This window comes from Falco punctatus, assembly GCF_963210335.1.
Source record: "Falco punctatus genome assembly, chromosome: 5".
NCBI lineage: Eukaryota > Metazoa > Chordata > Aves > Falconiformes > Falconidae > Falco > Falco punctatus.
In genome coordinates, this window is record NC_137584.1 from 82930390 (window position 1) to 82949921 (window position 19532).

General features: G+C 46.1%; 1 protein-coding gene across 1 annotated transcript in view; it reads right to left on the reverse strand.

Moving 5' to 3' along the window:
• Window positions 1–5471: 5471 nt before the first annotated feature.
• Window positions 5472–19532, reverse strand: part of NID1 (nidogen 1) — a 96227-nt gene continuing 82166 nt past the window's right edge. Inside the window, exon 21 of the mRNA XM_080388913.1 lies at window positions 5472–5789. The gene's annotated coding sequence lies outside the window, so the exon portion shown is untranslated. The remainder of the gene's footprint in view (window positions 5790–19532) is intronic.

Consider the following 19532-nt stretch of genomic DNA (forward strand, 5'->3'; position numbering starts at 1 on the left):
GGAAATATATTACTCCGTTTTTTTCCTATGCTACTGTAAAAAAATCTGAAAGGGTGAATGAAATAGTGAAATAGTTTTGCACTTAGGGAATCAGCGAATGGTCTGAGGGATTTATTAAGAAAATGTACTAGTTTAGATGTGGGTCTGCCTATATCATGAGGAGAAACAGTGTGAGTAGATGCACTTCCAGATCAATGTTGGAGGAGATAGCTGTTGGATAAATTCAAGGACAAACAAATCCAGGCCGGTCACATTTCATGTCTGCATTCTTGTTTGACTTGTTGACTGCACTGGTATAGAAAGACCAGAGAGAAAAGGAAAATGTCGTTCAGCGGGTAGAAATCAAAGGTGGAATTAAATGGAGCTATTCCAAAAGGAGCTTACAGCACAGGAGTCGAAGGAAGCCTTCCCTAGCTGTTTGTAATCCTTGTTTAGGCTTGCCTCCTGCAAGCACAACTTGATTCCCAGTAATGCTCGAGTTTTCATTGCGGTAATTCCTGGTCATAAGGATGTGTTTACTGATGGTTCTAGTTCGCATTTCCAGAATGGAAGAGCAGGTAGCCACATAGCTTGGCTGTAACACTGTATGACCCTGGAATTTGTCCAATGTATAATCTACATGAAAGAATTAAAAAAATACTTTCATTGTCAGATTTGAATCAGTGAGTTTGAACCAGACAAGACCAGCCTTGGTTTTCCCATTTAGAAGGAACTAATCCAGTTTAAAGTTTACTCAAAAACGGTTGAGGTAAAATCACTAGCTGCAGTGTGCGCTGAGGGAGAAATAAATTGCCTTTAGTGCAGTGAGTTTGGATGATGTAATAAAACTTGATTGAAATAAATTTCCATAGAAATGATGGAAGCTAGAATAATTCCCTCTACAAAGAAAGGAAAAGCCTAATGAGAAATGCAAATGGTATGAAAAGCTATATACAGGACTCTGAACTTTAATTTGCACCTTCTCACGGCTCTCCAATGTATGAACTAGACCAGACCATAGCCTCTTCCAGTTACACGCCATCATGTGCCTGTACCAGCGTCTAAAGGCTTGTCCCTGTTTGACAATAAATGATCAGGCAGAGGATGTGTTCTTGAACTGAGTTCAAAAGGTGAAACTGAGGTGAAATCTCCATAAAATGCATGTCAGGCTGCAGTTTTCACGTGCCCTTATGTGGTCCACCATTATTTTTAGCTGGATCCGCAGCCCATGCGAAAATACTGGACTAGCTGATTATCTTCCTAATCCACTGCAAAATGCATAGCTGCAGTTCACAATAACAAATACCTTATATTTATTTTTTCCCAAGAAACACTACAAAATTAGCTAACTCATAGAAAGAAGTAGTATTATTTTAAAAATCTCTTGTTAGTACTGTTTCATAGGAAAAGTCCTTGTAGATTTTCATTTTCAGCACTTATACACCATTTCTGAATTTTTGCCTTGGGTCTTCTTAAAACATTGAATTAATACGGGACTGCAACATTTAGGATGGGTGGATATTTTCTAAAGAGAAAGCAAAACCAAAGTTAGGTAATTCACAAAAGCATGAGGAGGCCCCTGAAAATGACCTTGTTGGCATAGGTACATTTTTGTCAGGACTTGCTGATCTGTTCATATCATAATAAAGGTAATCCCCTAGAATTTGTCAGGATAACAATCTATCTTTCAAAGGAGCATATAATCAGAGTGGTAGGTCTGGGAAGCGCAGATCCAAACACCGTTGCCTGTATAGCAGAGGCGATGAGAGTTGATATTTGTCTGGGTAAAGCTTAGGCAAGCTCTCATGCTGAATTCTTTCACCCTCTTCTTCCCACTCCTGGCATCTCTCTCCTTTTTCCTTTCAGAAGAAAAAAGAAATTACTCATTTTGCCTGGACACAGTTGAAACAGTCTGATACTGCTCATTATTCTTATGACAGCTAACCATTCTTCATGGCTGTTCGGTTTGATGGGGGGGGTGGGGTGTGTAGGGGTGTGTGTACTTCTTGGTTTTGTTTCAATGCAGATACCTCCATGGCTTTTTTTTCACTGTTTCAGTTCCCTGATGAATTCCAGTTGTGTCTTAAAAATGGCCAGACTGGGTCAGACTGAAGAGCCGCTCAGCCCAGCATCAGTCACAGCTGCCTGCAGAAAGCTACACTGACAGGACAAGCGTATGGGGACGTGGTACCCGGTCCAGCTCGCAGCAGCCTGCGGCTCAATAATGTGCTGGGACAGATGTGGCATCCTCATGGTTTATGGACTTTGATTAATTTTTCTTCCATTGATTTGTCCAGTAGCTGTGTGAGCCCATGTAATGCTTGGGCACCAAGCAAGCTCTGCAGCGTTCCAAAGCTCAGTTACACGGCTGGCTAAAAAGCACTTCTTATTATTTGTTTTGGACTTTTTACCTGCCCTTTTCTCTTGACTTCCTCTAGTTCTTCTGCTTTGCGAAAGAGGAAATAATTACTCTCTAGTCCCCGTCTCTGTGCTGCTCATGGTTTTAAGACTTATTGTCAAATCTCCCCTCCGCTCCTTTTGTTTCGTGCTGGCGTCCCAAACTATTTAATCACTCGCTGTGTAGTATTTGCTTCAGCTTTCTTGCCCTTCTGTGAACCTTTTCTTGTTCTTTTTAGCGTGACAGAACTGGAGCTGCAGACAATATTCAAGATGTGAGTCCACCGTACATTTCCTGCATACTATGCTTATGTTTTCCTCTCTGTTCTTTCCTTTAAAAATCCTAATGTTGTAGACCCTTTCCTCCTCCACCACTGAGCGCTGGGCTGACAATTCATAAAACTGTGTGTCGTAACTCAGGACTCTCTTCCACCCAAGCAATAAGGCTCATCTCTTCAGCACTCCTCTCTCTGCAGGCTGAGTTAGGGTTGTTTTGATTGGGGTGCCTCCCTTTGCTGTTATCACCATTGATTATTTTTTTTCTGCCGTTTTAACCCAATAACTCATAGCTTGAAATCCTTTTCTCAGCTGACTTTCATTTTTGCTACCTAGAGTTACTCACCACCAGGAAACTCTTTCACCTCAAACTATGCTTCATTTTCCAGGTAACTTCTATGTCAAACAACACAAGCCCAAGGGCAGATTTCTGAGTCTTCATTGGTGACTCCACTCTCCTCCCTCCTCCCAAAAATCTCCAGAAGAGCTGTGAGATATTTTTTTCTACAAAAGCTACACTGATTTTTCCGCATTATATCACATATGTTCATGCACCTGATAATTACGTTACATATTATAGTCTCTACCAATTTGTTCAATATTTCTGCAACTCTTTATGGTCACTTCAGGCCAGATATCAAAATATAAACATAAAGCATTTCTTGTGATAATTGTGATAATCCGTCTTTCTTTTTGTTTTGTTTTGTTTTTTTTTAAAGCTGGGCCTTTCTAAATTTCATGAGTTTCATTACAGTCAATGTAGCATTAGAAAGATTCAGTAGAAAAACTCTGCCTTTCACAAAAAAAAGGATGTCACTCTGTATTGATAAGTTTTTGTTGTTTTTTTTAAAAGGAAAATACATAAGCCAGATCAACAACATGAAGTTGTTAATCACAACACTATGACTAAATTATGAGATAATAATTTTCTGGCAAACTGACCATGATTTTTGCAAATATATTAACTCTACTTAACAATAAACAAACCAAACTGTCCAAAACATTTCTGCTCCTACATGAGACTCATACTGCATTTCTCCCTGTGATTTCTGATTAGCAATCTAATTTGTTGTTTCCAGTCTAGCCATGAATTTCTTAGTGAATTATCTTTGCTGGAAAAGGAAAGGTAATTCAGCAAAGGTAAATGTTCACTGTTTGCAGACACTTTTTTTCTGATTAGAGCGTTGGATGTCTCCATCTTCAGAAGCAGTAACCCACCTCCATGCATGCAATGCTAAGGAGCATTCGGGGTGCTCCTTAGCTGCGGGTGAAGCAAGCACAGAGCAGTCACGGAGCTGCTCTCCAATGCTGTCCTGGTGCTGGGGGGCTTGTGGCTGCCTGTCCCCCTGTGCAGGAGGTACTGGCGTGGTGTCAGGGAAGGTGAGAGGCCGGTTCAGTGCCTGTCCCCCACCTGTCCTGGTGTTCATGGGAGCTTTTGTCGGCTTTGCAAATGGGACATTTTCTTAGGGATGCTCTAATGGGGACAAACTGCTCCCCCCAGCCCAGCAACTCCAGAGAATGGACATTTAGAGGCATTTGGTTCCCTCTTGGTACGTACACCAGCTTCGGCTCTGGCACAGCCGGGGGTTCTGACAGGGAGAATGATGATGCTGAACAAGCAAAAGGGTACAAGGGAGCCGGTGTGGTGTGGATGGTGCACAGGGTTTGCATCGCCTGCTTTGGAATAAACCCAGCACATGAAGTAGTCACTGTAACAACACTCAGCCTTTGTGCTTTTCTGCTTTTCTTTAGGTGGTGCTGCCTCCAGATTAGCATTTTTGGACGGGCACTAGCTCGGAAGAAACAAGAGGGCACAAAGCATGCTCTATTTCAGATGCTGTCATTTCCCCACGACCAGCAGCGGTCTGAACCTTTCTGACAGCGTTATGTCAGTTCCCCTCCATGCTCATCTTACTATGTTTTCTGTTCTTTCTCCAAGTATCTTGAGCATTGCTCCAAGCCACTATTTGATGCTATAATGCAGCATTCAGAAAGAGAAAAAGAGCATTGATTCAAGGCAAGGGAATGAGGCAATTTCGGAGTTTTATGTAACTCGGTGGAGCTCTGTAGTTATTTAGTTGCATTAAATAATTCAGTGAGGAGACTGTCTGAAATGCAACAGCCTCTTTGTTTCCTCTGAAAGGTGATGCATGCTCCTAGGGCTTCAGACATCTATCTAGCAACCAGCACAGACTTTTTTAGAAACACAAGCATTTATATATCCAGAGACTGGCTCCCAGCACCCCTCCAGGCCCTCTGCCAAATCTTCTCATTTTTGCATTATAAGGCCAAATCCTGTGCACAGTTTTGTCAGCGTTACTCTCCTGCTTTCAGCAGTCACCCCAGAGTCACACTGCTGCAAACGGGTTTGCTATAACCTTCAGTGTTTCCCCAGCCCAGCCCACACCATCCCAAACCTTCTTCCCCACCTGGCCCATGGCTCTTCCCTGTCTGCTGACCTGACACACAGAATTCAAATCACAAATATCAGCCCCCAGTTCCGATCAGTCCCCAGACAAGCACCAAAGCATGTGTGACAACTGCTACTCACGCCTGAGCCCTCATGCCAGCCTCGCCAGAATCCCTGCCAACCTGCACCCCAGGCAAGTCCCCCAGCCACCTCTGCTCGGGCTGATTTTCCTGCACCTCCTCCCTCAAGAAACCTGACTGCCATCGCTCCACGTCGAGGGGAATAACCCTCCTTGGGGACCTTTCTTTCTCTCATCAACCTTCCCCATTTCCCCATGCAGCTTACCCTTCCCTTGGAAATTAAGCATCATCCTAAAGAATAAAAACTGTTTAAAAACCTGTAGAGCATACCTGGTTTCCTCAGAGAGTTGCAACTAAAAAGCAAGGGGACAGTGACACAGAATTACATGGGCATCCTCCTTCTGGGGACTCCTCTGCTAGCATTTGACACGGACCCAGTCAGAGGGATGATGCTGCGTCTGCACAAACTGCTGCAGTGAAGCCTCGGAGTTTCTGTCAGGCTGCTGGATGAAATCACAGCTTCTTTGCTGATATGCTCTGGCTCCTTTTCAGCTTCACACAAGCAGCCTGTCCTGCAGAGATTTGGAATTTGGAGGTTGCTTTGGTTTGTTTTGCTTTGAGTTGGTTGCGCTGCTGTGTCTGCAGTGCTGCTGGAGGGGAAAAAAAAGGAAAAAAGAAAAAAAAAGAAAAGAAGGGAAAGAAAGAAAGAAAGGCAAAAAGGATTCCTGCAGGCTTTTTCTGTCAATGGTGCAGGAGGGTGAGTAAACAATGCAGGCAGCTAAAAAGATTGTGCTAAGCGGTGCAAGAGGCTAAAAGCTTTCCAATATGCCATTCCATTGTGTTTGCTTGAGTATTGTGTATAGGCACAGAAAAAGGGAACAGTTCAGTCTTAAGGCCACATTCATGAACTGAGAGGACTGTGAACTCAAAACTCTGTCCTGTTCTGCCAAAAAAACCTTCAATGAGCAAATCTGAGCTGATTATCAAAGAAAAGTTTCTGGTCTCCAATTGATGTTTCTCTAAGCACAACATCAAAAAAAAAGAAAAAGGTGATCAAACCATGCAGATCAAAATCTGCACATACATCTGAGCCTGCAGCTTTAGATGTCTCCTAAATTTTCATCTGCCAGGACAGCAAGGCCAGAATCCCCTTATTCCAGTCACAATAAAGGAATTATGTTTGTTCTAAACCACCAAATTACTTGATCCCACCTGCGTAGGCACCAGCTCTCTCACGGGTAACACTGGTGTGCTGGTTTCAGTTAAATGGGAGGGGGGAGACCCGGAGCCACCAAGCCTTTAGGACAGTGATCTGCCTTTGCCCTGGGAAGGCGTTGGCAGCAGCCAGGTGCCAAAAGCACCACCAGAACTGAGAGGTCACCAGCTCCCTGAGCACTGAGATGAGCTGTCAATGTCATATTTGTGTTTCTCATGAAGAATCGACGGTTTAGACTGCTTCTTTGAGTGTCCCTGCCACATATCACTATGCCAATTTACCCATTAGTCTTATATGAATACAAACCCTATACTGAATTACCTTTATGTCTTCTCCTGTCAGTACGATATGGTCTTGGGATTTGCCTCAAATATTTGCTGGGCATGTTTGGTGTTTTTACTTTCTGCCTAGTCACAGCTACATCTCGGGGCACAGTTTCACTAAGCCCAGGTGCTGGAAGGGGAGCGCTCATGCTTGTCTGACCTCGCAGTCAGCAGGATCAGCCCACTGACCCAGCTGAAAACCAATCTGCTCTTTTTCTAGGGCAAATTTTCAACCAGATCAGCTTGCCGACCTGTTTGACGGCATAGTCATGAGTCCTGTGCCACCACAAGGGAGTAGGGGGACAGACACCAGCAAGACGAAGGGCAGCACCATCCACTTGGATTTCAGTCTGCACGCCAGTCTCAAGCCTCCCCTTGAAGGCAGAGCTTTGAGTTGGTTGCGCTGCTGTGTCTGCAGTGCTGCTGGAGGGCAAAAAAAAAGGAAAAAAGAAAAAAAAGAAAAGAAGGGAAAGAAAGAAAGAAAGGCAAAAAGGATTCCTGCAGGCTTTTTCTGTCAATGGTGCAGGAGGGTGAGTAAACAATGCAGGCAGCTAAAAAGATTGTGCTAAGTGCTAAACATGCCCTCGCTAAACAACATAGGTGCTGGCTGCGCACACTTGTGTTGTGCCTGAGTCTGCATTTATAGTCACCAGGCCCACATCACCTGAACCTCAGAAGATTTACTCCAGATTTGTAGTTTTCTGAGTGGTAACTCAGGCAATCTCTGTGCAAGGAGCAGCTGGTGTGAAGGAAGAAGATAACAGATCACTGCCAGTGAGACATTGCTGAAAACATGTAATCGCTATTTAATTTGACTTCTCAGTTTTGGCAAGCTCTTGGAAATTCTCCAGATATAAAAGCCCTTCCTATTCTTATACCAAGAGAAAGCTGCCTCTCAATTTCAAAGAGACAAAACCTGGCACAGGAGGCTATGAAATACTACAGTGGAATTTTCTGTCTGACACAGAAACCTAAAACAATTCCTGCGCCGGTGCCGTAGTATCTCCATCTCATCAGATGACCAGGAAATCTGTTTGTACATCTGCCTGGGCATTTGTAAAAGTTTTAGTGGCTCTTTGGAGTTTTGCTTGGAAGCCGGACATCTGCAATAGGCAGACAAGGCTTGAGGTTTGTCTCATCTGACTTCTCCCCCCAATAAATTAGACATGCAGCCTAAAACAAATTCTTATACAGTCAGTGAGGAGAGATAAGAACCTCCAGGAGACAAATCAGTCCATCCTAATACTTATTTATGTATGTTATAATATTATGTATGTTGCATAAGTGGGGTGAACTGGCCCCTGAAAGTGCCCCTTTCCCTTGCTCTCCATTGATGATAGAAGAAGCCAGCTCAAGAAGGAAAGGAACGCCTCTGGGCTCACTGAAGGACTGATATGAACCGAAGAAAACCCAGATTCATGAGGTTGAAGTGAGCTGTGAGGGTAACCTAGAGCTGTGTGCATCAGGTGCCGTCTAAGCTATGCACAGGTCTGTCAGAAACTTGTACAAGCCTATCTTCTTCTCACTTACTGAGCTATCATTTGCCTATGGAACGGGAAGCCAGAGTGCCCATAGGGTTGGAGGTCTGGTACAGGGTGTATTTAGGCCACCAGGAAGACCCAGGACCCATGCAGTTGTACCGCGGTGGGGAGGGGGGTCTCCTCACTCTGGTAAGTGACTATTGCAGGCGGAGGAACCACACGCTGAGCAGGAGCGCGGAGGTCCAAAGCCATGGTAGAGTTTAGATCCTGCTCACCCTGATGGTGTGCCCAACATAGTGGAAGACAAGCACTACCACGTGATGAAGGTCCAGAGGTCTGCAGCATCCAAAAGTCTGGAAATGCTCCTCTGACATAGAGTGAGAGCATCAGGCTTTCAAGTCTATGTGCGTGTTGTACAAAGTCAGTTTGTCACTTGCTGGCTCTGGTCCAGGTAGGACATAAATCTTGCCATGAGTGCAGTTTGGAACAGACACTTCTGCTCAGGCCAGATTGCAAATATGTGTAATTTGGGAACAGAGAAGCCTGAATGCTTCATGCACTCAGCACTGAATGGGTACCATTGCCACGGCCTGCGTGTGTCACCGCTGACGGCAGTGGAGCCGGAGTGATGGAAATGGCATCCTCCAGGCAGAACATGTTTATTGCTATGCTATTTCTGAGCCCTCCGCTTGCTTCTGTTACTGGAAATGACTTACGTTTGTTTCTAAATCCGTCTCTATTGATCAGCACTTGGTAAGGGGCTGCACAGCTTAATATAATATGATCATAGCTCTCGCTCCTTTTGTTATTCCGGATGCGCAGAAGACTGTTCTTTCTTTTTTTAGTTGCAGGATGTTCTCATTAGCTCAGCTTAGCACTGTGCATACTTCACAGCCCAGGGTATTTGGGATTTTCTTTCCAAGTATTTTATACTGGCAACAAATAGAAAACAAATTGCATATTACTCACTTTGAATGAAGGTAAGACTGTCTACCAAATCATTAATGAGGTATAAAACATCACATAGATCATCAGTTTTTATTGCACTAGGTATTTTTTTTGCTATCTTTATTACAGAAAATGATTGGGATCCCCACAAGTATATTACAGCTATGAATAGCTTTGGTTTACGCTGCTTGTAAGCCTATGCATTGACTGAAATGGGAAAGTCATCAGTGGTTCTACCACCAAAATCAGTGCCAGAGGTGATGGAAGACAGGCCATGTTGTGATCAACGCTAGGGAAACGTAGTTTATATGTAGGACCTACCCAGGAGCCCTTGAGTCAGCATGGTATAATATCATTGCCTGTCATTAATCTAGCCCGTCAGGCCAAGACCTGCCATGTGTTTGGAGACACGTTTCCCACGGGAACACAGCATCATGCCCTCTTCCCTGCACACGGTCTGTCCTTCAAGCCTAGAAGAAGGCTGAATTTCGGTTAGTGCTCTAACTTCACTTCATGCCCTGGCCCTCCAACCTTTGCCTCCCAGACCCACCAAGAAGCGCACGCCATCGGGCAGGATCCCCTCTTCTCCATCCCTGCCTGGCACGCTGCTGGATGCGCAGTGAGTCCGCACTGGTGGCAAACGGCAATTTCACATAAAAGGTGGGTCTGCGGTATAAACCTCAGCTACAGCTGATGTGAAATAAGAAGTCACTGCACCCTGTCCTACACAAACCAAGCATCTAAAAGTAGGGACCCAACAATCTCTTTTTTCCCTGCTTTCCATAATATTCCTCCGTTGTTGGCCAAATTGTTCTTTGAATAGAACTTTGAATCGTCCTTTCAGTAGAGCTGCAAAGTGTCGGGAGCACCTTTAATGTACAAAACGCTGGATTTAAAGTCTGGTGATTGGATCAAGTTTTGGGTAACTAGGTGTAGTTACACTTCCAGCAGAAAATCTGACTAAATGAATGCTCTGCGTGCATCTAAATCACTGCAGCTGCTCAGCTTACAAGCGAGCTTGGGGTGAGCATCCAGTGCCACACCTGAGATGCCATTTTCAGGTCACAGCCGTGGAAATACAGAAACGCCAGTGCCTGAATCTATTACAGGCTGAGCTTTTCTGTAGCGGTGCGACATGGAAACACCAAGTTGTTTTACTCGTGCCATCTTGCCAATCTAACAACACTTACACGGCGATGCTGCCTAAAGGCTGGCCCGCTCAGGGCCATGTTGTGCCAGGTGTGGTGCAAATAAGTGACCTCCTGCCTTAAAGCAGCTTGCAGTGTTTGGAGGGGGGTGGGTGGGGGGGTGGGGGAGTGGTGGTCTTGCTGCATTTGCTGTGGGATTATATGCTCTGTCTGACACCGTTCACCACCTTGTGGGAAGTTTGCAAGGGGAGAAACACGGCCAGCTCACACAGAAAGCGCTGCCGCTTATAAAAGCATTGCCAGCCAGAAAGGAGACAGCCCCGAGCGTGGATTCCGGCTGCCTCGAGCTGCTGGAAACTTCTGAGAGGGCAGGCCGTGGCAGGAAATAAAAAAGCACATTGAATAAATCACTTGATGCTCTGATTAAGAGGCATGGGACTATGTATCATGTGATAGTTAAAGCCGTAAGCTCCAGCCTTGAAGATATTATTTAGTACACAAGCAGTCTGAATGGGCAGATGGTATTCATGAGCAGGATTATTTTTTCTAGCAAAACAGGTCAAACCAAGTCACTTAGAAACGGAATTAAAATTTAGAGATCATTACCTCTGAAGGTGTATGACTTTTTAAAGAGAGGTAGTGAATCAGGCTCATTATAATTGCATCATTTTAAAGAAGAAAATCATTCTGTGTAATAGAGAAAAGCTTTGCCTTTGTCTCCTTTCGGGCAGCTAGCTACACACGCACTTTCCAGCATGAAATTTGCCTCCAAATAGGTACGGAACATCTGGCTGGTACTGCCAAAAAGTATTCGTCTTCCTAAAGTACTCAATAAGGCTACAGGCTGAGCGGCATCGTGTCATGAGTAAGAAGCAAACGCTGCAGATAAAGTGTGGTTTGCTTGGCCTTTCCGAGCAGTACCCGGGCTCACTTTGCTGGGGCTTTTCCGTGGGCAGGCACCTCGGAGGGTGGCCGCCTGCTCCGAGCCGGGGGTTAAAGCGCCTTGCCCAGGCAGCTCGGGGTTGAGACTCTGCCCCGCCAAGGTACAAGGTACGGAATCCTGAAAATCAACCGTGTGGCAGAGGTGCAAGACAGGCATCAGGCTCACCTCACTTCTTACAGGAACAAGGGGACAGCTTTGCTGCCTCTGGCTGCTGGCTGCTCTGGAGCAGAGGGTAGGAGAAGCTGCCCCTCAGGAACCTCCGATGTCCCCACACCGAGGGAGCGGAGGTGAAGATGATCCCAGGGTAACAGCAAGAGCCAGGCTGCTGCTTACAGAGGGAGGATGACAAACCACTGCAAAGTCCCTGCAAAGGACTGGAAAGTGCTTTGGAAAGGTCCTGAGAGAGGGAGGCATCCTTCTGCCTTTTCTACGTGAGCATCAGCCCTCTGGGACCACTTCTCACAGACCCATCCCCAGCGTTGTTCTTTGCTGTAAGACCCCCTCCAAACCCCAGCAGGAAAACAGTATCTCGGTTGATTTTAATGGACGCCAAATTGATTTAATGGACACCTGGGAATTTCGAGCGCTCTGCTTTGTCTTCCCGAGCCTGGGCGAACGAGACTCCGCTCTGCTGCCTGCGGTGGGGCTCAGTGCCCCTTCAGCCCCAGGGCAGCCCCCAGATCTCCGTGGCACTGGCTGCCATGGGGCTCCGGAGGCAAGCCTGGCAAGCCCCATTCAGGCCCACGTCGCGCCCCAGAAGCCGGCAGACAGGTGACGAGCAGTCGCCAATGCCAGCAGGCACTGGGGGAGGCGATGCCGGCCCGCGTCTCATGTCTTCCAGTGCCGCTCCGACAGGCTGAGCCAGCCGGGGCTGCTGAAGGAGGCAGGCAGCTCCCTCACCTCGGGCGGGTGAGGAGGCAGCAGGCAACAGCCTGGCAAAGCGGAGCAGAAAGGGGCCACCAGCCTGGGACAGCTCTACTCGCTTGTGAGAAACAGGGTGGCTTGTCCCTGCTCCTCCCATGCCACTTCTGCATCACCAGCCCCAGGGGCATGAGGAAATCACGCCTGGGGCTGCCACCGAGCCTGTAAAGGCTTGGGCAGGAGAACAGGGAGCACCTTCCTCAGCTGGAGGTGTAGCGTGGAACAGCCATGGAGCTGCAGAAGAGCAGAGGTGGGGTAAAAGAGAGCGGTGAAGACTTAAGGGAGTTGTCACAGAATTAATTACCGCTGGAAGAAGATGCTCATCATCAGGCAGCTCCCCTGTGAGCTGTGATTTCAGAGACAGCGTCTGCAGCAGGGGCCAAAACCACCTCGGTGCATCCATGTGGGTGCATCCATGCGGGTAGGAGGGCAGGGCTGTCCCCCACGGGGCATGGGCTGGTGGGCACCCCACAAACTGGCAGTAAGGCAGCCTTTGCTCCAAGGGGCTTGTGCTGCAGATAGTCCGCTGGTAAAAGGTAGGAGGAGAGAGCAGTCAAGAGACCATCGTAATTCTATCCAGGGGAGGAAAGGAGGTAGAGTGGGAAATAAAGGCTGAAGGTGGCAAGCCATGGATGAAGGACAAGTGGAAGAACAGGCAGCTAAGCTGGCTGGAAGTGAAGGGAGTGAGAGAAAGAGACGGCAAAGAGTTTGGCTCGATGGCCGACCTGCAGCAGGGGTAAGCAGGGACACAGCACAGTCCGAGCACAGCGTCAGCCCGTTTTGCCTCCCCGCTTCTGCTTAAATGAGCTCCCTGCATCAGGCAGCTCTGCCTTTGGTGCCAGGGAGACAGAGGCTGGCACGTGCAGAGCAGATGTTGAGCAGCGTGACCCTGAACGGAGAGATGGCGTTAGATCAGTATCACACCAATTTCTGTGCCAGAAGGTGCAAAGCAAACAACTATGTATTTTGGCTGATTGCTATATATAAAAGACAGAACCTTGGTCCCCGTGAGGGGGTATGACAAATTCTGAGGTGGTATGTTTATTCCAAGCCTCAGACTCTCCTGCAACTAATCAAAACGTGCTTTGTGTTTCTTCTACCCATGCCCACATACGAATTTAATACATGTGATCGTAAACACTTGTGAGAAATACTAAATGGAGGCTTTTGGAAAGCAAAGCCGTGCGTTAAACCACAAGACACGCAGAGCAGAAGCAGGGCTCTCTGTGCGCCTCATTCAGCTCCGGGGCCCCGGGGGATGGGGCGAAGGTGCTGCAGCCGTTTGCCTCTCGCAGGCACCCGCTGCTTCTTCTGTGTGCTTAGTCTTTCAGCAAAGGTGGCAACTCCTGGCAGTTCTGGTGGCACCCCTGCAGCGTGCATTGGCTAGTGGCTGCTCTTTTTGAAGTTTCAGCTAAAGGACATTTATTGATTCTTTGTCTCTTTTATCTTCTTAGTTTTCTCCTTTCCTTTTTGCTTTTATTAGGCTGGAAAGGAAGGTATGGAGAGGAAGAACTAGAAAAGGGAAATCAGTGACATTCCTTTCTGGCTCACAGAAACCTGAAAGGTTGCCAATCTGTTGGCAAATAAGCAAAGATCTGAATCTAAGTACCATCATTTGAAGTTGTAAACAGGACTGAAATGCTGCATTGGGCTTGTGACTTCTCTTTTGCCTTCTACTATCCATAATTCATTATTTGTCGCATGTGACTTTAACATTGGTTAAATCGTATGTGTTATTTCCGCTATGCACTTGCCTGCTAGTGAGTTTGTCTAAAAGTGGCCTGTGAAAAAAGGCTCCCTGAAATGTACATAAAAAGAAACCCCTTTTGTAAATGTTGGTAGAAAATAAAGAGAAAACAGCAGTAGGGTAAGTTTGAGCAAAGATGGCTCTTGGATGGGTAAAAGATTTGGAAACACTTCATTTCTTTTATCATTCATGTCCTGTCAAGCTACGCCAGTTCCCCCAGGGAGAGACTGGGCACAAGAGATGCAAAGGTTATGTCTGATACAGACAAACCTCCCTTTTATCACATTATGTGGTCAGTTTCTGAGCTGTTATTTGAACCGTGGATCAAGTAAGTGTAACAAAGACAGAAAGCATTAGTCAGACTTCAGTAGGCACAGGCCCTGAGGTTCGGTTTCCAAACTTTCCGGTTTGTGGCGAGCATCAGGTATCATAAGCTGTATGTCTATTCTTTGAAAAGGAATCTGTTGTCTGAAGGGAATATAAGAATGCCAGTGACCAGTTACAGTGTGCAGGTAATTAGGTTTGCTTGCTCTGTTTTGCCTCCTCCTTCCATTTATCAGATTTTATGATAACTTCTAGCTTGTCACTTCATGAACGCCTTTATTTGACAACCCCCAGCAAAGGAGCAGCATGTGCTGGTTTGGACCCAGCCTTTCAGAATGATCAAGCGTAGTTTGGGCTCTGCAGACCATACAGCCACTACGCAGGTGCACCTTCATTTAGACCGAGGTGTTATCGGGACATCTTAATGCCGGAGTGATTCAGAGTGGCCTTAGCATAAGTACACACCGCAGTCCATTCAGCAAGACGGCCAACATGCAAATGAAAGATAAATAAAAGACAGACTGCTACAGCTTCAGCCTGCAGTGTCAAGTAACTCTCGGAAAGTGTTTAGTATTTTCCACTTCAGTTCATTTCCATGGAAGCTGAGAGATTTCAGCATGGCCAGAGCTGCTCTGTCACTGCAATACTGAGCCTTGGACAACGAGGGGAGTGAGGGGCTGCAGATCACTGGGATGGTGGGAGCTCTGCCTGTGTGACAGCTACACGCTCTGTCTTGTTTAAGGATTAAATTCACATTTTTAAATCTAACTGTCCTGAGGAAACCCCTCCTTTCCTCCATCTCCACAGTGCAGGCATTGTGTTAGCCTATAGACTATAGCCTATAGACCGCTTACGGTATAGGTATCACTGTCATGGCAAAGGTGACAAGTTTACTGGCATCTACTGTACACACAAAATGAGAAATTTCTACTTAATATCTCTGCTTTTAGCATCTGTACTAATTTATGCTAGCTGGTCAGGTTCATTGAAAAGAGATGCATTTATCAAAGCTGGCATATTTATTTTAGCGAATATGTAAATATGTATTCCCATAGCAGCTGTGTACACGACAGACTAAGTATAATCAGCCTAACAGCCCAAACAGAGCTCAAGAGGCAGAAAAATAATTCTCCAGGCTGTGCTGCCTTGCCTCAGCAGAACCCACATCACCTCATTTGGTCACTCGGACACTCAGTAACTTTCTAACTTCATTATGCAAATAATTTGCAAAGAAGTTGGTGCTTTTATGTTGCTTCTCTTCAAAAGGTTTATATCAGTGTGTCTCTCTCAGGCTGGGGGCTCACCCATGTGCCACCATGCCCACAGATCCCCAGGGAGGGGCAAAGCCTTCAGTGGCCAGGATGGTGTTTTCCCTGCACAGGAGTTGCTGTGGGATCTGGACTCATGCATGGGAGTAGGGGGGCTACGGGGTCAGCCTCCGACTAGGAGGAATGAGGAGTGCCACTTCCCTGCGCTACTTACAACGTAGTAGCCTGACTGCTACATTTCAGGCTGAGATGCTTGGGATTTGACTAAACGGGATTGCAGAGACAGGAGAAACTCATCAGTCAACACGAGGAGTGCTGCTCAAGAGAGACAGATTTAACAGTGCCCAGTGGAGATGCCTCATTAAACTGATACAAACCTAACAAACAGTAGAGCTGCTAATTATCAAAAGGAGTTAAGCAACAAAAAGTGGCAGGAAGCCAAGCAGCAGTATTGAGTCTTCTTAATGCAAAGGGAAACTACCCAGCAAATGCGCAGTTTGTAATACAAAAGGGAAGAAGAGACAGATACCTTTTAAGATGATTGTATTAGTAATCCTTCATGTATTTTTTTTTACCGAAGCTATTTATATAAATCCAGTGGATGAAGGATGGTCACAGAGGTCATGTTATTTTACAAATATACTTTGGAAGCCAAGTGATTCTCCTTTGCAAATAAAAAAGAGGCTCTAAAAGTGTTTTAAAAATGACAAGGGGAACTGCTTTCCGTAAGTCTGCTGTACTGCATGACCATAGTATGAGGAGAACATGCAGGTACTTTACAGAAAGGGAGAAGGTGCCACAGAAGAGAAACATTACACATGCACTTGCATTTCTAGCTCCTGGAAACCCAAACCGCTGGGACCAAGCTGGTCACTATGGTTACAGACAGATGTGAAAGCTCCCTCTGAACAGACCGTCAGCTGCTGTTGCTGAGTGAGGCCCACAGACAGGCGGTGAAAGGCGGGAGGGAGCGGCAGCCACTCCCCGGGCCTGCAGAAGAGGATGCCCATGATGATTCAGAGGTCTCTCAAAACTATGCCCTGCTAATGAGCAGAAATGTTGCTGTGATGCACAGGCTGGCGGGGCTAGCACAAACGTGGCACAGATAGTGGGGTTGTCTCTGAGAAGCTGATCTGCCTCTCTCATGGAAAAGCAGGGAATAAAGTGGGTATCAACATGCAGCCACTGGCCCTTAGGCAGTGGCCATAAGCAAAGCAGCCACCTTCTTCAGAGGCAGGGCTGAAATGGGGATAATGACTGAACGCCATAGGGCAGCATCCCAGGGCAAACCAGTTTTCTTTGCCTGTGCTCCTTATGATGTAGTGTTTGCATACTGAAAGGGTCCAGTCAACACAACATGCAGGGACCTGGATGTTGCCCAGTCAAGGGCTCCCTGGCACAAATTATTGCTCTCACCCCGAGGGTGGGCAGAGAAAGATGAAATCAAACCTACCACAACCAGAGTGAATTTTGTCCTTATATAACACTGTTTTTTGGAAGGAATCATTCCAAGTGATACTCCCCTGACTATTATTTGTGATGCTCTGCCCACTTCTCCTTGGGATATGTCTGTGTATCATGTGGACATCATACATCATATTGCAGATTGCTCTAGCTGCACTCATTAACAGGTTTTCCTATCTTGTTATCGACTTGGCTAACTATTAACAACATCACCTTTTTTACTAAGCCTTCACAAAGTCCATAAACTGTATGCAAGCACAAGGGGCAACATTCTTCCCCTCAGCACCCCAGGCTCTGGTCTTCAAGGATGCAGCTGATCGCTTGCAGATTCCTGCAATGTTGTGCCATTTGCATATATTAACTGGAAATATTTAACTCCTTGTCTTATGCAAAACTTATGTACCCTTATGCAAACTCTCAGTGAGGCATGAGAGGCTTTGGGCATTATTTTTCTGAACTATGTTTGTGCTTCTCCAGCTTCCAGCATGCTTCTGAGGAGGGAGCAGGGGAGAGGTGGGAAAACAGTTCATCACCAGCCCTGACTGCAGAGAGCAGTGGGCAAACAGTACCTAGGTCTGATAACCGAGGAGTGATTACAGTAATTTGAATTTTAAAAGGACATAGTGTAGCAGGCGAAGATGCATAAGAACAGGCACATAGAGGGAGAGAAAGCAGCCAGACGTTTCCTGGGAATAGCAAAGCCTGTTGCGGGGCAACTCCTGCATCCGCAGGCATAATCTGAATTTTGACTCAGCCTCTAATCAAAGGACACTGCCAGCCCTGTCCAGCGGACTAACAAATGCTGGCTTGTTTTGAAGGGAGCGCTGCATCACTGCAATTATTTCTGATGGCACTACTTGGAAGGCATGTGCCTTGAAAAACAGACTCCTTGGCATGCCCATGGAAATGAGTAAGAGCTTGCTTGACTCACAGACTTCCTCCTGAGGGATCTGTTGGACCTAACCCACGAAGAAGCTACATTGCCTCTGGCTTTAGGGTGTATCTGGGGGGACTGTAAAAAAAGTCTGCGATCTTGAGAAGAAACTGTGACAACTTCTCCCCTGAGGAGGAACCCATCACATGCCTTCAAATCTCATTAGCACCCAGCTGTATTTCCCAAGTCTTCAAAAAAACATTTTTCTGTATTGCGTGGCAATGTGAAAGGCTCATCAATCAATCACCCATAGGGTGGGAAAAGTGAAACTTGGGGTGAAACTACATGCCCTATGGCTTTGGCATGAGACAATCTTAGAACCATCAAAAGGGCACGGCATCTTCTCCCCTGCCCAAGCTTTCCCTTCCTTCCTCCTCTTCTGGCCCTGTGCTACCAGCTGCCCCGGCTCCCTGACGGTCCCGTAAGTAGCAGCGTGCAGAAGGGAGATCTGGGGACTCAGCAGCGGGAGGGATGCAGAGGGGAAGGAAGACCTCTTGTTCTGCTGGCAGGGAGGTGTTGTAACAGCTTAGTCACTACGTGCAGCTTTGGGTGCTGAGAAACGTACAAGTGCATTGGTAAATGTGTGAAATAAATAGTCGGGGTAACAGGGCAATCACTGCCTTCAGCTGCCACACTCCAAAGTAGTGTTGTGAGAGAAGGCTGAATTTCAAGCTGTGGGCTCCGTTTCAACCCCAAGGTGATAAACCTCTGTAAAATGACTTTTAATTTGGAAACTGAAATTATGCCTTCCGGAGAAGAGAATGTTCTGCCAGTGAGAGACCATACCACTCATGCTTCCCCAGCTCTGCTCTGATATGCCACCAGTGGCAGCTGGATCCCCCCCAAATCTAGAAGTGCTCTCCCTGCTTTGCAAGGTGTGCACAAGGCACTCTGAAAAATGGTGAGATAGAGTCGCCTTGCATTAAACATGATGTGTATTGAAATCATATTTACAACTTGCTCAGGAAAAAAAAAAAAAAAGGGTGAGGTTTTACAGGCAGTAATGAGCAAACACAGTAAAAATTGCAGACTAAACCCAGCAAGAAAGCAGGTGCCTTTTTCAAACAGTATGTCTTCCTAGCCATAAAACAGATGAGGCATCTGTCATTCAGAACAGAATAAAAAAGGTTGGAGGGGAAAAAAAAAAGCCAAAAAAACCCCAACCCACAAAGATCCATTTTACATCTAGAAGATGCAGGCAATAAAGTCATGACTCACCCTTAACAAGTTCATCTGCTGTTTTGTGACTAATGCATTAAATTATATAAGTCACAAATGTCCTACTCTTTAGGATTTTACTAATAGTTATTTGCTGAATTAGAGTTAGAGACAGCAAAATGAAGTGAAAAAGCAGGGCCTTTTAGAGAAAGGGAAGCAATCAGCACTGATGGATTTATTGTGCAAAAGCCTACGTGGTTGTAAAACCACGCACGTACACACACATCTGGCTGCTTCAGCTGTTGGTAGTAGTCATGAATATAGCTTGCTGATGCCAAACAAAAATCCATATCAATACAATCGTTTATTTATTCATGTTTATAATGTAGATCTATTAGCCACAACTCTAGCAACAGAAAACAAACAGCTAGGTTTTCCAGGAGAAAGTTAAATTTGAACAAAAGTTAATCAAAGTCCATGCCAAACAGCTTAGCTAATCGATCAGCAGGGCTTAC